Raw genomic sequence first — 27,656 nt, forward strand, 5'->3', positions numbered from 1 at the left:
TTCTTTGATAGGGATAAAATGAGCGAAATTGAGATAAAATGAGCGAAATTGAGATAAAATGAGCGAAATTGAGATAAAATGAGCGAAAAGCGTCCGTTGGTAAATTGGTCTTGCGAAAGATAGTATTGCATAATATAACTGGTGTTTGATTGAAAAATGATGAATAGTGTTTAATTAGTGTAATTATTTTTGTTGGATTGTTTAACGTAATATAAATTTTCCACTCTTTGAAATATTAATGCTTTTGAAAACAAATAAACTAAACATCAAAATTTTTTACTTATAACATTTTCAAATTATAATTAAATTAAATCTAATTTAAATTAATGATCAATGAAAGAATTTAAGACAGTAGATTACACAGACTGCTAATAAAAATCTTGAAACTGCCAATAAAAATCTTTTTTCTCTTTTGTTTGCAATATAAAGATAAATTAATATACGAAAATGCTAAATATTTTAAAAACTCAATTTCGAATTTTTTTGTCACTTACGTTGATTTTCCTACTGCACGACAGTGTAGTATTTGTACAGATACACTCAATGTTCTTTATTACGATCAGCCATTACTACGATCCTTATAGTGACCCATACATGGAGTACCGTTTATATACACAGTCCGAAGTACTTCAACATAGCGTAATTCAATATGGTGTTTCTTGTTTGGAAATTGTATTTATGTTTTTGGGAAGTGTAAGATGTGGTTTATTTCAAAATTAAAACAAGTGGTATTCACACTTGTCCTGATATTATTTTTGCTCAGATTTAGCAGTTCTTTGGACGTAAATAATTTTATTTGTATGTATGTGTTTTGATTTCTATTATTAACAACACATGTGCTAAATTTCCGAAAAACGTAAAATCAAATGAATTTTTTATTAACCAAAGAAAAAAAACTATTATCCAAAAATTTTAGCGATATAAAAACTATAATCTCTACAACAATTATCCGTATGAACTGTAAATAGTAATAATTTATTATTTCAATCGAATGAAGGCTCGTAAATAATCCTGTACGTCACGACGTTGTATATTTTATGCACTTATATTTGTTTTTCTTATAAAAATACGAAAATGGCGTGTCACAGATTGAATGACAACAATACATATTCAGTCTTTATATTTACAAAATACTTTATCATCAAAAATATTGTTGAAATGCTTATTTTTCTCCTTCTAAATCTCCTTTTTTTGTCGTTCAAAATATCCTTAGAAAAAGTTTAAAGAGCATTTGGGGAAGTTTTTTTTTAAAAAATTTCTGTATAATTTTCTTTTAGCTTAAAACATTTCCCTCTACGTTTCTCCAACTTTTTAAGAGGTCCAAAAATAGCATTTCAGAAAATCCTTAAAATAAGTATCGGTTGGCTGATGACCGCCTAGCTGAACATGAGCTGAATATGCCTGTCGTGCCCCTTTTTTAAAGTTTAGAACGAAAACGATACTAAAGTCAAAGCTGGTGAATATGACCCATGTTGTAATATGATTTGAATTTTAATTCCCAAATTTTCACAATTAGAGCTGTGCAGGTGAGTACATAAATGTTGTCTTGATGTAAAAGACTTTTTTCTTAGTCAAATGAGGACATTTTATCTTCTCTCAACCAATGCAATGGCGGCACGTAATACCCTTCATCTATCGCTTATACTTTTTTTGGAAGATATCAATGCAGATGATTTCGAGTGTGTCCGCAAAGCAGTGGGGCCACCGCTTTATCGGACAATTTCACAGTCTCCGCCCACTTTTGAGCTGAATTCTCTTTAATTTGTTTCGAATGTTACTTTGTTTCTAGAGCATGGACATTTGCGCATCTATATCTCGTTAACTATTATGTATCGACGCAAAAACTCAATGGAATGAGCGCAGATATAATGCCAAAAACAGTCCCCGAATCAATTATACGATTGCATTTATTCTTCACTGAGAGCATTCATATTATTTTTAAACTCAATATTTCGTCCAAAATTGAAAATACTGTATTTTGTCTAGCGATAGGCCTGTGGTTTCAACTATTTTCCGCAATTCGATTCAAAAATCTACCGAAACATTATCTTTGACTTTTGGAAAAATCCCATTCTTTTTGCATTCAATGTTTATTGTTTAATCTCTTTTATCCAATTTTAACTACTCGTGACCACTGGAGTGCGATGTGCCACGAACTTCTTCCAACTCGGTTTTGATCCTTTTGACGTTAAACCTTTTAAATGAAAGTATTTATTAACTGTACGAAACTCATTTCTTTCTACTTTCCGAAATAAACTTAAGTTTGTTTCTTCAATAAACTCTGGAAAGGAAACAACATGATAGATTAATTTGAAGTTTTAACAAAAGTCTAACGAGAAATGACCGCTTACTAAAAATAAACCTTTTTCAGTCACTCTTCAGATTTTATGAGGATTCATTGAATGACTCTTTTATTTATTATTCTCGAAAAATACTGAAATGTCACTAAACAAGTAGAAAATTACAATATAAATTAGTTTAAATTTAGTATTTTCTTTGACTAACATCAAAATTGACTTTTATGTATTCTATATGTCATAGAACAATTTCATTGTTATTTTATAATAAAATTAAAATCTCGAGCTCATTTGTAATCTCGAGCTTATTTGTAATTCGGTTATTCTTAGGATTTTCTGAGGATTCACTGAATGAATCCTTTATTTATTATTCACGAAAAATATTGAAATGGCACTAAACAAGTAGAAAGTTACAATATAAATTAGTTTAATTTTAGTTTTTTCTTTGACTAACATCAAAATTGGTTTTCATATGTTCTGCGTGTCATATACAATTTTATTGTTATTTTCTAGTAAAATTAAAATCTCCTGCTTATTTGTAATTGCTTATAAATAATATTGATTATAAAACTTGAAAACTGTTATCGTAATAACAGAACCAAATAAAGGGATGGATGTCAATTTAAATGTTGTGACACAGTATTTTATATGCTCACAGTGTAAAATATTGAAATGACGTCACGCAGACAAAATCGATAATTTTAAATTTAGTATTTTTTTAAGACTATATCACCAAAAATGGTTTTAACATGTTCGGGAGAGAAGAATTTTAATTATTATTTTTCAATAAAATTTTCTCGTTTTATTTTTAAATGTTCATAAATAAAATTGATTTCATTATCTGAAGAATATAAATTTCACAATTCAACTCATTGAGAGACTGTAAATCAATTTGTTAGCCTTAACGGGAAATTTTATTTATTAAAATTTATTTTCGATGAAAAAAATAATCATATGATGCTATAGCTTTTAAAAGAGGCGTCACCCAACAAAAAGATTTTTAGACAGATTTAATGTTTTTTATAAAAGTTCCAAATATGTAGTTATAAACTTTTAATAAGCTTAAAAGTCACGGAACCATTTTCATTGTTCTCTTTAGGTTGCGCGGAATAATCGTTTTCATTTATTTAGTTTTTTAAAAGTTTGATTCAAATCTGATAAGAAAACGATATTTTAATTATGCAATCGAATGAAGATCCGTAAATTATCTTTTATGTCACAACGTAGTATTTTACCCATTCATATTTGTTCATTGCGAAACTGAAATGTCGCCCCTGCTATAAAAAAAAAAACATCTATCAACTAAAAGATTGCGATTCAAATTTAATGTTTCTGTAAATATGTTAAATAGCATAAAGAGTAGCAAAACGAGGAACTATTTGAATATTCAATTTTAAAAGGAAGTTAAATTATCGTTTTCTTTATTTTAATTGATACAAATCCAAATGAATAAATAAAATCAAACGCCATTTTAATATTACAACCAAATGAAGGTCTGTAAATCAATTTGTGAGTCGCGACGTAGTATATTCATATTTGTTCTTAATGAAGAAATACTGAGATGACGCTCCAGCTTTCAAATGTGGCGTCCGCGGACTGAGAGATTTCAAGACAATTCCAGAGATGAACTAAAGAGTTGACTTTTCGATTATCTGGCAGACGCCACTTAGATGAGCAATTAATTATCAAAGAATCAAGGGCACATGAGTAAATAAACGCCATAAAGGTGAAAGGAGCCTAAATGGAGCAACCATTTTCACCTTGGTCATGAAAAAACCAGACTTAGTAATGGCGAAAATCCATTCTTGCCACGATTTTCTTTCGCAAGACACTTTAGTGAGAAACGTCCACTAAAAAAAGTGTATTTTTGCTTAGATATGTTATTTGTTGTACGCTGAGCAAAAGTTCACTGAAACAAAACAAATGTTTTAATTTCAAGAAAAAATTATTTAAGTCTGCTATACTATTTATTAACATTTTTTTTATATGGAACACTATTGGAGACAAAAAAAAAATCTATAAATATGTGTTTTATTGTTAGACATTTTTCTTGAAAAAATCCTCTCAAACATAATATATGTGTTAATTTGTACGAGGATTTCTTATTTTTATGACAAATTAGCAATAAAATAAGCCAGTTTCTGTTGATTTATTTTTAGTCAGTTTTAATTAATCGAAGTTGATTTATCTATTACAATTTCTAATTTTATTTAATGAGTAAAAATTTAGATCTTTTTGAAGACAAAAAAAATTTAAAAATAACAATGAACTAATGTTAAAAGTTAAATTTTGTTTTAATATTTGTTATTGTTTTAAGATACATAGTTCAATATGAAATTAAGGATCTGTTTTTTTTTGCCAAACTTAAGGAGTTGAAATTGATTTGTTTAGCGTAACTCCAAAAGAAATTTTTAAATTACACAATTACATTGTTATATGCAATATTATGACTCTAAAAATTTTCAAAATTATCATAGTACGAATTCAAAATAAAAACTTATTCAAGTTGATATTAGTTGGTTTTATGATATTCATTTTAACGAAATATATGTCGGCTCATATCGATTTTTATTACCCAAACTTAAGGGAATCTAAATAGATTTATCTAGCGTAATCCTAAAATACCTTTTTTTAGCTGTATTAAATCCTATACTTTTGACAATAAGCTTTAAACGATCATGTACTTTAGAATTATGAAACAACACTAAAAAGTACTGTGAAACCTCTTGGGAGCGACCACACTCTGTTTCACAGTAAAATGGTCGTTAATGGAGGTTGGTCGTTTTTAGGGGTTACCTCCATTGACTTCAAAATGTTATCGTTTTACCTGATTTTTCGCAAACGATTTTAAATTTAGTTAGTGTTATTTTCTTGGTGCTAAAATTCCACTTGCGTTGACGTCATTAAAACCGGTTCGAGAAATAAATTTCAGCGTCAATCAATTAAAATGATCCTTACTGATATAATTATGTGAAAAAACAAACTTACCAATTATGAATGATAGAACTATTATATGTAAACAAAAAATTTTTTAAAAAGTTTTTTACATTTAATTTGATATCTGAATAGTTAACTAGCTTTAAAAGATGAGAAAAAGTTTGTTTAAGATGCCAAGTTTTTTCTAAAAAAACTTTTTTTACTAACTTAACTTTCAACTTAATTTTGATAACATCGTCTTTTGTGTATTCTGGCTACAACATATGGTTGTAGATCTCTTTTAGAGATTTCCAAAAAGAGATGTCTAAGTAAGAGTTTCATAATTTTGAATACATTTTAATCTACTTATTAGTTTTGTTAAAGTTTTTTGTTTTGATACTTTTTCGCGTTTCCTTATTTGACTTTTTCCGCATTTAGTGCAGAGATTTGCCCGGTCGCTGGAAGAGGCTTTAACGGTCTCTCCTAAAGGTGTTCTTCAACACAAAGTTTATTTAAAAACTACATGCTTCGCTAAAGGGGTTGTAAAAAGAGGAGGTCGTTAGATAGAGGTGGGCTTTCCTGGAGGTTTCACTGCATTTACGTATTCAAATGTTTACTTTAAGTCTATCTTGCAAAATTTATAAAAATCGACTTTGCCGATTGAACTATTTTAATTTCAGGTTAGTTTTAAATACTAAGAAAACATTATTACAATACAAACGGTTTACTTTTCTTGAACTATAAACTCTTCATGACTCCAATCTAGAGAATAATATATTTTTCATGAAAAATTTTACTTTGAGATATAAATCAATACATTATTGAGATGAAGTTGTAATAGAACATTTTTAATAAACTAAAATGTGAATTTCTTTTTTGAAATTTTATCTTTTAATCTTTTGAGTGATGTTATATTAAAACAAAATAAAATTCTGTAAACAATTCCAATACTATTTCTAATAAAACTGAGTGTTGTTATTAAATTTAATGTTGTGTTGACATTACGAACGTGTCATAATATTTTGAGAGCATATTCCATCATTTCAAAAGTGGGTGGATGTTATTTAAGGGGAGAAAAATGACATGTCAGTTGGGAGCATATTTACTTTGTGGGATTTTATTAGAAGAGGTTTCGTTGAAGAGTGGAAAATATCACATTAAAACTCTTAAATGTTGAAAAATTTGTTTGATTATTGAAATCTATTATTTTTAATTATATTTCTTTCTTGTGCTTTCTAATATTTTAACATTTATTAGATTTTGATTTCCAAAAAAGGACTGCAGAACTTTTAAAAGGATCTGTTCCGATTAAAAGGATCACTCTACACTTTCAGAAAATAAATCTGTACTTTCAACTAGGGCTACAATGTTAGAATTTTCATTCTAAAATTGAATAGAAAAATAACTGGAAGTATTTTATTTATCAAGTTTAGGGTAAAGAACTTTTTTTACATTTACGGTTTTGAAACCATTTACAACCAGCATAGTGAAAAAAGCCATATTTATAAAATTTTACGGTTTTTTCAATCATTTGCAAACAACATGGTTTCAAAACGGTAAAAAAGAAATTTAACTGGGCATTGGAGTTAGGCTTATCGTTATGAAAGGGGCGTTTGAGTTAGGTTGCGGTTGGATTTTTTTAAAATCAAATGAGCTGGGAAATAGGGTTTAACTAATTTATTTGGTTGTTTTATAATGCGGCCATCTACATGTGAATAAATTTATCGTATTCTAATAGTTCAGGGTCAGAATTGGGGTTCGCAGAACACAGGACATTTTTCATATGCTGAAAGAAATTCAGGAAATATCGTAGTGTCAACACGTGGGCTCGAACCCCTGTTCGGTTGTTCATGAGGTACACAGAGTAGCTCTCTCGGCTATAATGTGTACTCAACGGTGAATAACTAAGGACTTCATGAAGTGGGCCTAGTTGGTGCGCTAAAAATTTTTTCTCACCGTCAAATGTTTGAGTATTTATGATTATTTGATTGTTTTTATCCATCTTATTTATGATTATTTAATTGTTTTGTTTAAGCATGATAAAATAACAATTAAAATTTTTTTTATTTAGCCATCTTTCTGAGAAATTTCTAACAGTGCACAGAGGGCCATAAGACCATGATCTTTGGCCAAAAGTAAAAAATTGAATTTCAACTAAAATATGTTTAGACAGAATAATGACATGACTAAAATATGACAGATTTAATATTGCCCAAATTAAGTATTCATAATCATTCCAAACACTGTAATCTACTTTTTGGACCGACGATAGTACAATGTAGTGAAAAATATGTTAAATTTTTTTAAAGGTAAGTTTTAAATTCATATTTCAGAAATATATATAGAAGTAATTAGTCTGAAATTATAGTAAAATTTTTCAATTTGTTGGATTAGTTCATACTCTTGACTTATGGCTTATATCTTATCATTTGACATTTTGCAATGTTTTAATCACTTTCAAAACTTATCTCCGAAAAGTTCCACGAGGTAATTAGCTCAATTTTTTATGTCTTCTTTGATGTTTCTTGTTTCAAAAAACCCTGCCCCATTTTGCCCATATTGCAAAGGAGGACAAATTATACCGAAATTTTTTTTTTTTTTTTTTAATGTTCTCGCGTTATTTTGTAATTAATTCGCTTTATTTTGTAATATTACTTCGGAAATATAATTTGATTTTCATTTTTAATATAAAATTACGAAAATTATTATATTTTCATTGCTATATTTAATTATTTAAATGTACTATATATATATATATATATATATATATATATATATATATATATATATATATATATATATATATATATAATAAATAAATAAATACAAGAAAACACGAAGAAAGTTAAAAAACAATAAGTTTCATTTATTGCGCTTAAGCTGCAAGTTAACAGAACCCATTAGATAAGTTCAAAATGAAGAATAAAGCAAAGAAAAATTAAAGACATATGAAATAGGGGGAAGTAAAAAAATAACAAACAACAATTTAAAAAAAAGAAGAAAAAATTTTTATTTAAAAAATCAGGAAAAAAACCCCGGAAAAAAAAGATATAATCGTTTTATCAGCCCACACGATTATATTCGTAAATCTGATATCGTGAATTCGTAAATCGTTCGTGCTTTCTGATATTGTATCAATAAAGCCAAAGCGAAATATCTTAATACAATAGTGTGAGGAATATTTAAATTTATATAATTTTAAAAATTGACCATAAGTAGTTAAAACTATTTATGGTCAATTTTTAAAATTATCCAGTATAATATTACCTTGCGCACATCCATTTCGGGCCCATCCTTGGTAACTAACAAATCAACGCACAGAATAACAAATCACTTCAGTAGTGCAGTAAGAACGACACTTTAAAACCCTCTTGTTACACTCAATTTGCGCTTTTGTTTTCATCAAGATTTGGCATTTTGTTCAAGATCTGGCAATCTTTCTGCGAAAACATTATTAAATCATTCTTGAAAAATTTCCGTCCATGTAAGTTGATCTGATTTCGCTACTCGCTTTATAGTCCATTTTTACTGTTTTTTCTTTTTCTTTTATTTTATTTTCTGTTTTTACATGTTATTTTTACTTTTTGTGTTCTATTTTATTTGTTGTAATTTTTATAGAAAAAATTTTTGAGTGCTCCTCACACTATTGTATTAATATATTTCGCTTTGGCTTTATTGATACAATATCAGAAGGCACTCTGTTTTACGGATATAATCGTGTGGGCTGATGAAAAGATTATATCTTTTTTTCCGGTTTTCTTTCCTGGCTTTTTAAATAAAATTTCATCCTTTTTTTTTTTAAATTGTTGTTTGTTATTTTTTTACTTATTATTTTCCCCTTTTTAATATGTCTTTAATTTTTCTTTGTTTTATTCTTCATTTTGAGCTTATGTTTCAATCCTGCAAATGTCATAATTATTAACTGTACAGTCACAAATATAAGTTTTGATAAGATTTAGCGTACAGTTTTAGAGATTGTTTTATCACTGCTTACCATACTCTTGAGCAATATGATAGTGTCTCTTAACTTAATGAAGATCTTTGGAAAATGAACAGATAAGACAAAGCCTTTTTGTTTTCAATCTTGTATTTTTATATTTTGTGTCAATTATTCATCGATTTCCTACTCTACTAATTTTAATATTTATCATGAAAACTGATGCTTTAATGAATATTTCAAGCGATGATGTATTAAATACGAAAAAAATGTAAACTAATGAAATATCAACTTTGACTAATATTTTAAGTGAAGAATACCTGTAAGGTTATTTTTGATTTAGATACAAATTAATTACGTGTTTTTTTTATTATTAACCATGCTAAAAACTTCAACAATGATTAAATGACCTGAAAGTGTAATTAAACTATGAAACAATTTTTGAAAACTAGCACTTTCAGTATTGCATTTATACTATTTTTTACCTATTTTATGATGACATAATTAAATTTTTTATCATCATAAGCTTTAGTTGTTTATAGATATCAGCTTCAAAAATATATTTTCAACATGTGACAAGAGATTACATGCTGAAAACATGTGAGAGCGTAAAGTTTTTCAACGCTTGTTTTAAGAAAAGGGTAACATGAAGATATTAATATCGATGGTGTGAAGTGAATACTTTATGATAAAATAAATGAACATGTAGTATAAGGATATAGATGATCATATATATATGTTTTATGATTATCAATCTAATTTCGATTATTCTATACAATTTAAGGGATAGACAAATTGTTGGCTAACAAACCGATTCTTTTAATGCTGATAGAAGTAATAATTTTTTTTTCTAAAGAATCTCTTCGTTTTATTTAATAAATTAAATAATGCCATTCAGGACTGTTTAGGCTTGTTTTCAATTTCAGATACATGCTAATTTATGAGAATTTACTTTATAATTATTCTAAGACTTGAGTTTACAGTCATACTCATTGTTTGCTTTATGAAAATTTTATAATGTATGTATGCTAGGAATTGTTTTAGGAAAATAAAAACAGGTTGTCGATAAGTTACCTTATCTATTAGAATTAAACAAAATAAAAGGTAAGGTAGCAACAAAAGGTAGAAATTAACGAAAGAAAAAGTATAATTTATTTTTATTTTTCAATTTTAGTTTAGGAAGCTTAGATATTAAAAAAAAAATCAAAACCAAATACGTCATCAACAATGCATGATATATATATATATATATATATATATATATGTATATATATGTATATATATATATATATATATATATATATATATATATATATATATATATATATATATATATATATATATATATATATATATATATATATATATATATATATATATATAATCTATAATACTAATAAAGCTTAAGCGCCGACTAAAGCTGTTTCAACCATTATAAGTTAAGCGGGTTTTTTTTTTGTTAGAAATTCGAAATTTTTAATCTGTAATGTATTTTATCAATAACAATATTATAGAGCTGTTGTGGCTCATGGGATAGAAGGCTCTACTCCTAATGAGGTGTCGCAAGTTCGAATATCAGCGATGGCTGGTTGATATGAATTCCGCACCCGGTTCACACTGATAACAGTGCTGACTTAAAATATTCTCAGTGGTAAAGGGACCATGGGTAAGAGACCCCTTCCCATTAGGCTAACCGTGGGAGATTTCATGGGTTTTTCTCACCATGTATCACAAATGAGGGTTAATTCCTTCAAAAAGTCTTCCACGAAGGCTAGTCTTCCCAGATGCGTGATCTAGGAGTTGTCTACTGAGTTAGGTTCTGAGTTAGGTTCTGAGTTAGGGGCTCTTGTCTTCTGGGTTAGGTTCAAAATTACAAAGCTATAGATTTGAACAATGATAGTCGTAAACTCAGAATTGTTTAATGTCGATTATAAATATAAAATAAAATATTATTATTGACTAAGATATGGATTATTATTTGAGTGTTATTAAATACTAGAACAAATCCTACAATAAACAAATTAAAATAAATATTTTCATAATATATCAAGGTTGCTAAAAATGTTTGAAATTTAAATAAATTATGAAAATTAAGCTATAGAATTCTAAAATCAATAACTGTTTTTTAACATTTTTGTAAAACTTAAGATAATTTGTTCCCTTAAGGTCCTTTCTTAAGTTGTTCCTTTGGGTGTCCATAATTTGATCCTTGAAGTAACAAAAGCAGTCTTATGAAAAACAAAAAAGAATAAAAAATCAACAATGTTACGACAATGGAGAAAAAAAATGCTGAAAAAAAAACCAAATTGAAAGTAAAGAATTAAAAGTTGACTCTTTTAAATTGAGTCACATATTTTATGTATTTATTAGTATGGAAAAAAATTAATATAGTAACTACAATGAATAAAAAAGCAGAAAAAAATTGAATTTGAAATAAAATAAATGAAATAAACTAGTTATAAAAGACCGTTTAAGATTAGGTTTAATATGAGAAATATATTTTGAGTTTTATTATACTAAGAAAAGAATTAAATCAGTATAACAATGTAGATAAAATTTAGTAACTGGAAACTTTACCTCATTCAGGTAGTAAAAAGTAAGGTAACACATTTAATATTTTTTTACAGCCAGACATATTGTAATCGCAACATATTTCATCTACTGTTGCGTTGGCCAAAGACTGAAAAAAGATAAATATTTTTTAAGAAAATAGATAAAAGACTATTTTTTAAAAAAAAATTCAATAGAATCCCAGCATTTAAGCATTCGCATTCTTTTGAAAATTCAGACTATGTTCGATAATTATATAATATAGAGTTACTGGTATCTTGTTATATAGGGATCGAGCTATTAAAATTGTGATACACTAGTTTGTTATGTAGAAAGTTATCTTTATCTTATTCACAAAACGTACTTGAAAAAAGTTCACAATTGTACTGAATTTTAATGTAGATGTAAGTATGCCTGCACAGTAAAAACCGGGGTCAAATATGTCCTTGTATAAAATGTCGAGCAATCCTAAAAAATTGTGTAAAGTAAAACTTTAAGTTAACGCCAAATTGAGTTTTCATATACAATATAAAGGCGTAATTTAAATCTAAATATTTAAAGTGGAACAAACTTATACTAATCTCACGCGCATTCACACCTTACTTCAATTATTTTCACATCCGAAAACATCGTGGTGGCGCACTTTGGATATCGTCAGTAAATTGCTTATAATATAGCACGAGTTCGTTATCTTCTACGCTGCAATATATTTACTGAACCAAAATTTCACAGTTCAAATATGTATGTATGTATGCTTTTGTTCGTGTTATAAGAATAATTATATTTCAATTTTTAAATATCTGTGAACTAATAAATGATTTTATATAAATTTTAATGTTAACGAATACTAAAAAATTGTTTAGTGTTACTGAATATGAAAAATACTAAACATGGTTGCCACCATTTTTGGTAATATACACAAAAACTATAAATTAATAATGCTTACGTAATATTGTATCGTAAAAATAATTTTACTGACTTTTATGTGTATGTTATCTTACTGTAATTAAAAATGTTAGTGTTACTGAATACGAAAAATACAAAACGTGGTTAACACGTATGCTTTTGTTCGTGTTATAAGAATAATTATATTTCAATTTTTAAATATCTGTGAACTAATAAATGATTTTATATAAATTTTAATGTTAATGAATACTAAAAATTTGTTTAGTGTTACTGAATACGAAAAATACTAAGCATGGTTGCCACCATTTTTGGTAATATACACAAAAACTATAAATTAATAATACTTACGTAATATTGTATCGTAAAAATAATTTTACTGACTTTTATGTGTATGTTGTCTTACTGTAATTAAAAATGTTAGTGTTACTGAAGAGGAAAAATACAAAACGTGGTTGACACGTATACTTTTGTTCGTGTTATAAGAATAATTATATTTCAATTTTTAAATATCTGTGAACTAATAAATGATTTTATATCAATCTTATTGTTAATGAATACTAAAAAATTGTTTAGTGTTACTGAATACGAAAAATACTAAACATGGTTGCCACCATTTTTGGTAATATACACAAAAACTATAAATTAATACTTACGTAATATTGTATCGTAAAAATAGTTTTACTGACTTTTATGTGTAGGTTATCTTACTGTAATTAAAAATGTTAGTGTTACTGAATAGGAAAAATACAAAACGTGGTTGACACGTATACTTCTGTTCGTGTTATAAGAATAATTATATTTCAATTTTTAAATATCTATGAACTAATAAATGATTTTATATAAATTTTAATGTTAATGAATACTAAAAAATTGTTTAGTGTTACTGAATACGGAAAATACTAAACATGGTTGCTACCATTTTTGGTAATATACACAAAAACTATAAATTAATAATACTTACGTAATATTGTATCGTAAACATAATTTTACTGACTTTTATGTGTATGTTGTCTTACTGTAATTAAAAATGTTAGTGTTACTGAATAGGAAAAATACAAAACGTGGTTGACACGTATACTTTTGTTCGTGTTATAAGAATAATTATATTTCAATTTTTAAATATCTGTGAACTAATAAATGATTTTATATCAATCTTATTGTTAATGAATACTAAAAAATTGTTTAGTGTTACTGAATACGAAAAATACTAAACATGGTTGCACCATTTTTGGTAATATACACAAAAACTATAAATTAATACTTACGTAATATTGTATCGTAAAAATAGTTTTACTGACTTTTATGTGTAGGTTATCTTACTGTAATTAAAAATGTTAGTGTTACTGAATAGGAAAAATACAAAACGTGGTTGACACGTATACTTCTGTTCGTGTTATAAGAATAATTATATTTCAATTTTTAAATATCTATGAACTAATAAATGATTTTATATAAATTTTAATGTTAATGAATACTAAAAAATTGTTTAGTGTTACTGAATACGGAAAATACTAAACATGGTTGCTACCATTTTTGGTAATATACACAAAAACTACAAATTAATAATACTTACGTAATATTGTATCGTAAAAATAATTTTACTGACTTTTATGTGTATGTTATCTTACTGTAATTAAAAATGCTAGTGTTACTGAATAGGAAAAATTCAAAACGTGGTTGACACGTATACTTTTGTTCGTGTTATAAGAATAATTATATTTCAATTTTTAAATATCTAAGAACTAATAAATGATTTTATATAAATTTTAATGTTCATGAATACTAAAAAATTGTTTAGTGTTACTGAATACGAAAAATACTAAACATGGTTACCACCATTTTTGGTAATATACACAAAAACTATAAATTACTAATACTTACGTAATATTGTATCGTAAAAATAATTTTACTGACTTTTATGTGTAGGTTATCTTACTGTAATTAGAAATGTTAGTGTTACTGAATAAGAAAAATACAAAACGTGGTTGACATCATTTTCGGTGTTAAGATAATCTAACATTTTCTGCAGTGTTGAAAAGCATTGGTGTAAAACGTTTATACACATTCATACGTGATATAATAATGATAATAATAAGCTTAAACAACAAAGTTTGTATTTAAAACAATTTATAAAAAATTATCTATATTACATGACATAACTGTTGAACGCTAATCCAAATTTTGAAATGTTCATTTCGTCTTAAGAATATCTTATTTTGGGAAGCTTATAGTTACGTTCTGATTTGTCTACACAGAATTTTATTGAGAAGTATTAAGGAAATATCTATTTATTGAAAAATTAATTTCCGAACTTCGCTCAAAGTCAAATATTTTCAAATACGATGTATGATACGATTAGAAATATTAAATTAATTTATTTTTAGTTCAATAATATTTAAGTAATTTTTTAATTCAGTATTATTAATCACAGTTTTAACATTAAATATAATTTTCTTTGCAAATTCAGTATTTTTTATTGTTTATAAGGTTTATTTTCCTTAATTCATAATCAAATACAAATATTTTTATAGGAAAGTATTAATCATGATTATTTGCCATGCATCATGCCATCTGTAGATTTTTCAAAATAATTTCTAGTTATTGCCCTGTAATTGGTTATTTCAATAATTCTATTGCAAAATAAACTAATTTTTTCAAATATTATAAGTCATAAATTAATTAATCCTCTACTATAATTTTGTAATTAATTAATTTATTATAAAATTTCATGACTAAAAACTTGATTATGATATTATTTTTAAAAAGTTAATAGTTATGCTCTGGTCAACCTCTTAATTTCTAGAAACTAGAAACTAAAAATAGATCAAGAATTATAATAGACTTTTGATTTAAAAGAAGAATTGAAACATGTGTTATTTTTCATTTTCAAGTGATAAAATGTGGATCATGTGACCTTTTAATTTTTTTCAGAATGAACAAACTTTTAAAAATTAAAGTTTTTGAGAAGAAATTATTCATGTTGGTGATGAGTTCATGAAAATGTTATGAAAAATTTTTTAGATTAAGATTAGTTAAACTATTTTATAGTCATTAAACTGCCTTGAAATTTTAACAACTCTAATCTTATATATATAATACTAAAGCATTTTACTGTTTTTTCCTATTGAAAATAAATTATAGTTCTTTGCATACTCTTTATATACTTTATATAGGCGCAAGTAATATAGGATAAAAGAAGTAAATAATGAAGTAATATTAATTTTGAATTAATATCTAAAATGTTTGAAAAATCATAGTTTGACTGGACAATCTTTGCTAAATTTATAAAACTTTATTTAGGTGAGGGTTTAATGAAATATATATATAATGACAAAGAGGATAAAAGAAGAGAGGATTACGAAGAAAATTGAGAAAAATAAGAAAAAGTTTTATTAACTGCGCATAACCTGCAAGTATATAGAGCTCATAAAAAAAGTTAAAAATATAGAAAGAACATGGAAAATAATATTGTAAAGATTTATGAAAAGAGAAGAAAAAAATATTAAAATAAAATGTTTGTAAAATACGCATATTTTAAAAAAAATTGAAAAGCGAGAAAATAAAATGATGAAAAGATATAATCTCGTCAACATCTCACGTGATTAAATCTGCAGAAAAGAGTGCTTTCTAATATAGAATTCATAAATTCAAAGCTAAATGTATCAATACAATAGTGTGGGGATTACTAAAGAAAAAAAATTGAAACAATATAGAGCACCTTAAGTCAAAAATACGAAATAAAAAAAAAAAAAAGCAAAAATAAAAAATAATCATATATATATATATATATATATATATATATATATATATATATATATATATATATATATATATATATATATATATATATATATATATATATATATATATATATATATTTGACTCTCAAATATAGAACAATAGATACTAACACGCAATATTGTAATTATTTTAACATAAGAGTTTAATACAATTTAACTAGATATCAAACTTCAAACTTTAACTTTAAACATAATATTTTTTGTTTAATGAAAAGGACTTTTTCATGAAGCACTTTTAAAATTAAATATATCATGATTGTCACTGAATGTTTTCAAATAAATAAGTTAAGTTTTCGAATAAAAGTTAAAAACATAAACGAGGTTTAAGGAACAACTGTTTGATATAAATCTTTTGCACCGTGTTTTCCAGTTTTCCAATTTTGTTCGGGATAAATAAGAGCAACAGGCTATAGGGGCGCAGGAATCGCTTCTTAAAGTGTGATATCTCAATAGGCTTCTCTCAGTGCTCCTAAATCAATCGGCGCATCTCTTTCACTCACCTGCGGTCACTCTTTGCCCGAAATCACCGGAGTTAGTGGTTTTTATTAATACTTCTATCACCTGTATCAATTGGAAAAGTATACAAAAATAACTAACTTGTTCTGAAAGTTTATTAAATTTGCTGAAAAAGTTTATCATATTTAATTAGCATTGCGTTCAGTAAGTATAAGTTTATATTAATATATTTCTGAATGTATTTAAAAAATGTTTCAGAAATAATTTATTATATTTATTATCTACAAAACTTATTGTTAAACATCTATGTCTTTTTTAGCAGAGAAATTTGGGCTTATTTAAAATTCTTTATGTTACTTATTAGTACTTATTTGAAACTAAAAAAATAACATGCTTTGAAATTGTAAATAAAAACTAAAGCGATGAAATAAATTATATCATTTTTACAACACAGTAGCTGCATGAAAAATATTTACAATAATTGTATATTTTTCTTTTAATTTCAATCATAAAAACTCTCAAAATGTAAGGTACAACTCTTTATACTTCAAATTTTTTTAAATACTTTTCGATTTCTTTTTAATTATATACCTTCTTTTTTATTAAAAGAGTATACTTTTTTGAATGCTCGCTAAATGACTTAAGAAAAAAGGTTAAATAAAAATTAGAAAAAATTTGAATATCTATATAATATTGTCAATGCAAAATTCTTAATATATTGTAATACTGTTATAGCCTATTTATTTCAAACTCTATTTCTTTCTCTATTTAAGTATGTCACGGCACTATATGCAATATAGGGAAAATTAACCAGTGAAGGAACACTTCAGCTTCGCTTGCCTTTTAAAAAATCATATTAATTTCAAAATTCGTAATTTTAGTTAAATAACAGTGTCAACATATTTGTTACTAATTGCAAATTATGTAAAAAAATTGTAGAGAACTTACATAATATTGTTTTAAAGTTTTGGAGGGTCAAATAACAAGCAGTAAAAAGACCAAGTGAAGGAACAGCTCTTACCAGTGAATGAACACCCAGTAAAGGAACACTAAATTTTGGTTATTTTTTAATGCTCTTTCTGAATTTATAAGCCATACAAATATTTAAAAGCAAGCCAATTCTTGAAATTATAACATATAAATACTTGGAAAATGTTAACATCTTTTTGTAATCATGAATTGAAAATTAACGTGTCAACGTATTAGAACATACTGTCCATTCACTGGAAAATCTATGCCGAGTAAAGGAACATGCCTGTTCCCTCACTGGTTAGAAGTTGTTTTTCTCATATCTAACATACTTTTGATGCGGAACATCACTAAAGGTACAAGAAAATTAAAGTTTATCTTTTATTTTCATTGACTTATAAAAAAACCCAGTAAAGTAACACTTGTTCCTTCACTGGTTTTTCATCGCTTGGTGATCCAGTGAATAAACACCCCCTTATCTCAGTACTTTATCATGCTTTAAAAATGATGCCTTAAAAATGATGCTTTATGATGCTTTAAAAAAATAAAACGTAACTTCAATAACCATATTTGAATTCTCCTTTTCTCAGTGAGAAAAATAAAACTATTACATGCAATTAATTTCACTTCATATAAATACAAACACTCACCTTATAATTTTTTCAAAGAAACAAGGTGTTACAGAGATAATAGCAAATTCAAAATTTTTTCCAGAGAAGTCTATTTGACCAGGTAATCCAACACATTGCTAGATGACTTCCTATTGTTTGGCAGTAAGCTATTGCTACCAATCAATCTAAAGAAAAACTTTCAAATTCTTATTTTTAATCAATATATAACAAATATTCCTTCACTAGGTAGTGTTCCTTCACTGGTTGGCGTACTTTTCATCTAGCATTTATCAGAGTTCAACACAGAGAAGAAAAACAGGTAAAATCATCAAACTGTATGAGAATGATATTTTTGGTAAAAAAAAGTAACAACATAGTTCTCGTTAATATAACCAAAATATGAGGTATTTAAACAATTAATATATTTTTTTACGTTCTTATAATAACCGCTTACCGGAAATGCTGGTTTTCAAGATTGTAGTTCTTATTACCACACATTTAGTAAAAAATGCAAAACTGAAAAGTAAATTACTGAGTTTTTTTTGGTGCTTCCGTGGAACTGAGAACATGGAAAATTTTACCATATTCTGGTAGATTTGACCATACTTTTTTTTGCACCTTGCAAAGCGCACTAAAATCTCCTCAAAAAATTTCAATTACATTATAATTTAACCAGTTCCAAAATGTCCATCAATGTAATAGTTTTCTTGCATAGATACTGAGAATAGTTCACATCATGATCTAACTGTCTGCCATGTAATTCATGTATGCCATCTCATAAATGAAGTAACATTAGCTGTAAATTATGAATTTCTTGATTATAATATAACATATTTTTTATACATTAAAAATATTATGCTAAAAATATTATACTTAAAAATTTTATGCATTAAAAATATTTCATGACACTGTATTAAATACACACACTAGCCAATGAATTAAAAGCAAAGAGACTAATATTTTTCTGATTTATACTTTTGCATGGATATCAGCCCATACTCGTGACTGCATCGATTCCTACAAGTTTACGGAGTGCATTTAAGACCAGAGAATACCATGCGTTGACTGCACTGACTTTAGGACCCTGTAAATTAGTTTGAAGAATAAACTGCTGTCGGATGTGTCGTTCTAACATGTCCCAACGCTTTTTACGTGTTATGACACGGATTTTGTGCTGGCCATGAAAGATGTTGGTAGTTGAGGTTCATTGAACCAATTTTGTACGCTTCTGGTTCGATGTACAATTGCATGAAAGAAGAATCGTCCGTCACTATCAGAGCAAAAATTTCACATTCTAGGATGAATTTGCTTTGCCAATGTGCCCAGGCATTGCATGGCTTTTTATTTGTCTAAGAAATAACAAGACATCCCATCCCTACCAGCTAAACATGCCTCACATCTTGATATTTTCATCAAATCTTGGTACAATCTAAACGATACAAAAAAAAGCACCCAAGTTTCTTATTCATTGGCTAAAAGTGTATATAATGAAATAAATGTAATCAAATAAATTTTGATATAAAGAAACTATAGAATCAGAATAAAAGTAATTTATATATTAGCTGACAATATTTTGATAAATTAAATATTTTAAATTACACGCGTGGGACTCATTATTGTTGATGCAAAGAGTTCTTTTTTCTTGTTTTAAGTAGAACCAATAAACTCATTAATTTCGTTTGTCATTTTCTAATGTTTTTTTTTCTTCCATTCTTAACTAATTCTTTTCTGTATTAAAATGCTTTGTTGGGTAAGAATTTAAAGAGGCTTATTGAGCATTTCTCTCATTTTCCCTTGACGCGATAAATTAAATTTTACACGAGGTTCTGAAATAATTTAATGTTATAAAATCAAAATGGTTAAGATAAATTTAAAATGGAAGTCGCAATGGAATTTTTTTTGCAAATTAAATTGTAGGAATTATGAACATTTTTGTCTTTTGCAATACGGAAAATTAGGAACACGTCTTTATTTAATTTCAAAAGTTTAATTTAATGAGTTTTCCATAATCATTTTTATTTGAGATATTGTATTGTTGATTTAATTAACAATTTTACTGATTACCTAATACTGGGCACACAATTTTGCGTGACAAGAGTATGATTCATGAACACAATTTTATAATGGGCCCACCGAGAAAAAAAAGTATGGTTAAAACCACTAAAATACCTCAAAAATGTCCAATTTTTCCAGTTTTATTGTAAAACCAAAAAGCTCGGTAATTTTTTCTGAATGGTTTTGATAATTTGGTAATATTTACAATTAAATATGGTTTTGTTATACGTGATAAAACTTTGCAAACGTGGCGAAGTTTTGTAATTTTATCATGACACCTTATGGCAGGGCATAAAAACAATTTATTCAGTTAAATTAACTTTTCAGTTTTGAATTTTTTCCTTCTTGTGGGGTAATAAGAACTATAATTTTAAAAAAACCTGAATTTCCATTTATCCGTTATCTTATGAATGGAAAAATTGCTAAACTAATGGTTTAAATACCGTATATTATGGTTTTACTAACCAGAATTTTGCTTTTTATTTATATATTTTTTTACCAGAAATATCGCAATCACATTTTACGCTAAATTTACCAAAAAGTTTTTCTCCATGCATAAATGAAGATTTTATATAGTATTTTTACTGTCAATAAATGTAATACGAATAATGTCTTAATATTCATTATTATTTTTATGGGATGTATTGAATAATAAGCATGCGATAGATATTTAATAATTTTCTTTTTAAATGAAACACTGAAAAATGCGTATGTGATGTGTAAATGGAATTTTTTTCATGTGGTCTTAATTTGGAAATCAACACAAAAAATAATAAGGGAATGTGAATAATAAACAAGAATATGAACATTAAATAACATAAACAAATTATCTATGTATAGTACCTGATTTTTTAAATGTTGCATATTGCTAATATTTTTACGTATATAAAAGGGTCACTCAGAAGTATTATGCCCTTTAGATAGATTTATAAGACATTCAAATGTGAAATATTCTGATTTCAGCCTATAGAATGACAATCGTTTTCCTGGACGAGTTGCTCTCTCTCAATGGAATTCTTTTTCTCTAGGCTATGCCCCTTTTTTTGCATTTATTCTACACCTATATAAAATTTTTGTTCGAATAGGAAAAAAACTATTATTTTCAATTTCTTTTCGATATCGTATTAAATGTTAGCAAAACTGAAGGTGATTTTTGTTTTTTAAACTGTTACGTAAATAAATTAAAAGACATAAGATTTAAAAATGAAAAATTGTTTAAAATGAAAAATTACAACTGTTGTTCTAAAGTGGAATTGCTTTGCTATAGAATTGTTGTTGGTAAGCTATTTTGTTTCACTTTCTTTCCAATTATAGTTTGTATAATCAGTTTTACTTGACACTGCACTGTAAAAAATTTCGATTCTTACTACGGTATCTTATAAAGTACCGGAACTTTAGATGCAACATCCGTAAACTCCAATTTATAGAAAAATCCTTTATACCGTAAAATTCTTATTTACCGTAAAATATTATGCCGTAATTTTTTCAGTTATATTTAATTATAGTATTTCAATGATTATACGGTTATTATTAGTAAAACTACGATATATCAGATTCTTTGTTTCGAAGCATGCTCCGGTAACAATGGATTTTACGGTAAAGAGTACTGGCATCCTGAGTGCCTGTACTTTTTACCTTAATTAAATTCGGAATTTCCTGTGTACTCGGGTAAAAAAAAAGAACTTTATTGATGTTCCAGTAAAATTGTTCTACACTGTTAAAATTTTCATTCTAAAATTATTGTAAAATAACTGGCAGCTGTCTGTCCATCCGATTAACCGTAAAGTTTACGGTAAAGAACATTTTTTCTGTTTATGGTTTTAAAACCATTTACTAAAAGTATGGTTATAAAACCATGAATACAAAACTGAACAGTTTTTTTTACCATTTACAACTAGCATTTTTCAAAAACGTAAAAAAAATAATTATTTAACTAGACATAGGAGCTCGGCGTTTCCTAAGGCAGTGTTTCCCAAAGTGTGGTACGCTTACCCCCAGGGGTACGGGAACCGTTTAGCGCGGGTACGCATTCGCATGCGAAATATCTTGCAACAAACACAAATTTCAAAAATTTTATTTGAAAACAAAGCTAGCCATAAAAATTTTGCGATTACGTATTTTTCTATTTGCTATTTTTTGCAGACTTAATAGTTAATAATTAGTGGTGTCAACAGCCAGTTGTGATTTTTAACTTTTGCAAAATTTTTTATAGTAAAAAATACATTCATTTTTTAATTAGTGGTACACAGCGTTACGAAAAATTTAGAAAGGGTACACAAAAGTCATAAGTTTGGGAAACAATGTCCTAAGGTAATGGGCATTGGAGAGTACCGGATACTGGAAATTCTTCATGCGTTGACGGGAATGGAGGAAATATTGAGGTGTCAGCACTAGGACTCGAACTCCAGTTCCGCACCTCATGAGACTGACAGATAAGCCCGCTCGGCTATGATATGTACGCAGTTGCGAAGAGATAAAGTAGCTTCATTTGGTGGTTCCAGTTGGTGCGATAAAACTCTGGTTGTTTAACCGTAATAGGTGAAAGAAGTTAATAAACAGTTTTTCTCAAACTTAACAGTTTGATTACCATTTTATTTATGGTTATTTGACTGTTTTTAATTAAATATGCTAAAATGACCATTCAATAAATTGTTATTTAACCTTTTTCCGAGAAATTTCTAACAGTATAGTGATATGATTATTTTATAGTTATTTTAGCTAACTAGGCAATAAGGTACTGCAAATGACTATTAAGCCATGTACTTTAAATTTTCCATCTGATACTTTCTTTAAAATTAGAGAACTTTACATAAACTTCGAAAAATCTGTCTTTTTTCTGATAAACATGGATTTTTGACCATCAAAATATGGAAGATATAAAATGTGGCCTATTTAAAATATGGACTTAACATTTTAGTCAGAAAAGCGATATCATTAGTTATTTTCGTACCTTAATGTGAAGTTCAATTTTTGCATATTTGATCAAATGCCGGGAAATTATCAAGCATATTAAATTATTTTTGCGCGAAACAAGAAAATTTGGTTATCTTGAGATAATAAAAAAAACATCTGCAATAATGAATTATTTGGAACTGCAAGGCATACAAATTTTTGCTGCCTTTAAAATGAAGTAAACTTAAATGACAAAATATATTTTTTGAGTAAAATCAGTCTACACAGAAATGAAACTATGGAAGGTTTGAACTTTCATAATTCAGAGAATATTCGACCCATTATATTCTACTCTTGTATTTGGTGATTTAAAATAATATTCCTTAAAATGATTAAAAAGAATTTGTACTTTTCAATTCAATTTTTTTCTTACCATTGCTAATTTAAGCAATAAAGAAACATAATAAATGACTATGAAAGTGATTTTTTACAGGGAATTATCTTTAATTGTGTGCAAAAATATTTTATTCGGAGTTTTGGAAATATAGCACGTAATAAATGATATTAAGATATATTAATGATTATTCAAACCATTAACTTATTGATATATTGGAACCGTAATTTACAGATTTAGACTATTATTATTGAATTATGTTTATAAAGATAGGGATGTGCTATTATGATAATACTATTATTACTATCATTATGATAATACAATTATTACTGTCATTATGATAATACTATTATTACAGCCGAATCTCGATTATTCGCACATCTATGTTAACCTAAATTAATTCCAATATGTTTTTCTTCCTTTTTAATATGCAAAATCAGTTTTTTCATTTCTTTTCGTAATTTCAACAATATGCCGTTTTAATTCAGTCTTTAAAATAAAAGTGAAAAATAAAAACACTTATTAGTTTGAGAGTTTGATTGCTTTGAAGTATAATTTTTGGTGAATGCGATGCTGAAAGTAGTAATTTTCGGTTTTTATGCCAGTATATTTGATTATCATGACTTCTCTTTCTAAAATGAATTGTATGATGTTATTTGTGTAAACATCGTTTTGCAAATGGAATTGGGAGACCCTTTCATGCTCGAAAAGCTGAATACATCAACAAAAGTAACTTCGATAATTTATGAAATCAGTTAACGATTCAGAATTGTTTGAAACACTGTTCTGTATAAAAGAATTTTGCAATACTACTACTAGTAGTACTACTACTATAGTACTTCTAATTATAATAATAATAAAATATAACGAAGGGAAGTATTTCTGTCTGTGAAAGTGCAAGTGAATTTTCAAATAACATATCTTTATGTCTATTTTGCAATGCAAAATTTATTAAACATTCAGATTAGAATTAAATTTAAAAACTTGATTTTACAGTTTATTGATAAAAGCGCAGAAAATAACAACGTAACTTCTGAATTATAAATATTTTTAACTATTCAAAGTAGGTTCGGTCATAATTCTATTAAGGAAAATTCTACTGTATGCAAGGAAAAAATTTAGTGGACCATATCAGTGGTTCCCAATTTTTTTGACTAAGGAATCCTAAATAATTAATCTTCTTAAGGTAATTGGGAACGTTGTGGCCTATTTTTTTGCTTACGGAATCCTAAATAATTAATCTTCTCTTATAAATTAGTTTATTAAGGTAATTGGGAATGTTATAACCTAAAAGAAGACTATTTTTAAAATATTTAATTTGACGAATGAAGATTTTTCATCGCTATCATTTATAATCTTTTTTTAAAATTTATTTTTATTTTCAATTCCCACCTGTGTTAACATGTAGTCAATTCAGAGCAGATTTGTTGGCCGCTCCTTCTGTGGCATCATATTAGGTGGGCCAACGTTGCTCCCACAGTAGGGATATATAGTACAGAGAATGAAAGAACATTCTTGCCTTCCCCGAGATTCGAGCCCAGAACCTTTCTGATGCAAGTCCAGTTCCCCGACCCCTACACTGACCGGTTGGCTTTATTCATAACTTTAAATTATGTTTTATGTCTGACGGTCAAATTTGCAGTCCTTGTGCTGAATCTAGTCAAGTTACAAAGTTGTTTTTGGTTTACATACAGAAGCTGAAAATGAATAAAATAAGCCCTATCTTGGTTTACTTCGAAATGAAAACTTGAAAGAACTGCTGTAAACGTTAAAAATGGTTATTGAGAAAACACCTTTATTTATTAAAGAATTAAATTATTTTATTTCGATTTGAAAATCAAGATAGAAAATACTGATGCAATATTTTATGAATGCTTTTTCAAAATTTGGTCGATATATTTTTAACAGAAATACTAACTCTTGGAGCCATAGTGTACTGCGGAACACCATTTGGGAACCACAGGATCATAGAAATATTAAAATTAAATATAATATCATAACACAATTCTGACAAATATGTTGAAAATCAGTTATTTGAATTTAGACTTGCGTTTTCCTTTGAATAAATTACATTACTTTCCGTTTCCTAGAAGCACCTTACTTTTTCAGGTTTGAATAAACTTTCATAAATAAAAATCTGTTTTCTTGCTCAGAAACTATTAACATAAGGACTGAAATGCATTTAATTTCAAAAGAGCGGAATTTAATAGAAATATGCAAAGATGAAGATAATAAATGTATGTGCCCTGTCGTATGAACTTTTCATCAGAAGGTTATGTAAATTGAAATACGAAATAAAAAATGTAATTTAAAGCGAGGAAATTTCAATTTCAATAACATCATCTGAAAGAATTTTTTCTTAAATATGCAATTCTATGAGCCAAAATACTGAACTTTTATGTTATCGAGCAGTATTTATTTATAATTCGTTTTCTCATACAATTTTAGATTTTTTAGAGAATTAGATATTATTTAAAAGTTTTATTATTACTTTAATCAAATAAGCTTATGTAAAGGACATTTTTCTTATTAAATACAGGCAGAACAACAAAACATTGTTTTTATTTGCCATTTTTTTTTATACTTTTAAACATTCTTAAAACTAAACGTGTGAACAATTTTGGAAAGTACAAAATGTTAATTCCTTTAACATGCATTTTTGAAACTCTTATTAAAACTTTTATTAAAAAGAAAGTCAAAAGTCTCGGAAATTATAATTTGAACAAGGAAATTAAAAATGTGATCAAAACTCTAGCGAATTCTTATTAAAGAAAGCAGAATAAGAACAACAAGATTCGTTTAATTGCGGTTTAAAACTTGAAGGTGTGTACATTAAAGACTTTTCATGTTCTCTCAGTTTCAATTTGCAATCGAACAGATTCTGATAAATTTAATATCGTTTTTCATGTTTATGATTCGATCATTTTGATCACATAATTCTTCATAACATTACTTACTCTTCACAACTTATTAACTATTAAATTTTTCGAAAAAAGTTCCAAATCGTCGACGGAAAACATGATTCATTTACTTAAAATTAGCGGTTTCTAAACGTGAAAAAAACCCACAGATGGTTCGCAAAGGATAATAAAAAAATGTGTGATAAGGAAAAGGAGTGCTCAAATTTCTTTCTTCGCTTTTGCTCAAAGCAAAATTTATAAGCTCTCAGTAAAAGTTTGTCCAAGTGTCGAAATAACTATCGTCAATTCTGCGCGAAAACTACTTTTGTCAAAATTAAAAGAAAAAACATTTCGTTATTCTGTAACAGATCAGAGTATTGTTCAAAATGCCGCTTTTCTTAATTTGAAAACCTGCTAAGCGCCATCTAACGACAATATTGTTAGGCTCTCCAGCCGCTGAACTGTAAGGTTGTGTTCAGATCCCTAATATCAGTACATGTTTCATTTCATTTCAATAATTAAGCAGTTCCGGGGGTTGGCGAGCGCCAGCGAGCAGGGGGCGAAGCCTCCTAGTTACATTAATTAATTCTACAATTTATGAGTTTTTGCTTGAATTCCTACTTGGAAATTATAAAATATGATGTTTTTTGCACTAAACAATATACTAATAACCATAAAAAATTTTAAGAGAAAAAATTTCAAGGAAAAGGTTACACATCAAGTATACATTATTTGATCAAAAATGAGTGTGCGGAGGTAGCGTAAATGAAGAGTAAGCGTTTTTTTTTATTAAAATAGGTTTATTAGCGTTTTCCCTTTCGAGTGTAGATGCGAGGATTGTGTTAGCGTACAAAACATAGACTGAGTTTAGAAAAAGGTTGTGCTTGCCAAGTTGGCGTAATTACAGTGCGCCAAGGAAGATGCTCCAACGCTAAGAGCGTAATTTACAAATACGGAACAATGAGGTAATGGA

General features: G+C 27.1%; 1 protein-coding gene across 6 annotated transcripts in view; it reads left to right on the forward strand.

Moving 5' to 3' along the window:
• LOC107437138 (uncharacterized) overlaps positions 1-27,656 on the forward strand; it is a 175,716-nt gene that overhangs the window by 12,444 nt on the left and 135,616 nt on the right. The window contains exon 1 of one of the 6 annotated variants that reach the window (XM_087159761.1): positions 16,869-17,066. The exons of 4 other annotated variants lie outside the window; for them this stretch is intronic. The gene's annotated coding sequence lies outside the window, so the exon portion shown is untranslated. Of the gene's footprint in view, positions 1-16,868; positions 17,067-27,656 lie in introns of those variants that run through there. One more of the 6 variants, XM_087159758.1, reaches the window with a different exon arrangement.

The sequence above is a fragment of the Parasteatoda tepidariorum genome, chromosome 3 (assembly GCF_982258835.1).
Source record: "Parasteatoda tepidariorum strain Cologne lab strain chromosome 3, Ptep-v5.0, whole genome shotgun sequence".
Lineage (NCBI taxonomy): Eukaryota > Metazoa > Arthropoda > Arachnida > Araneae > Theridiidae > Parasteatoda > Parasteatoda tepidariorum.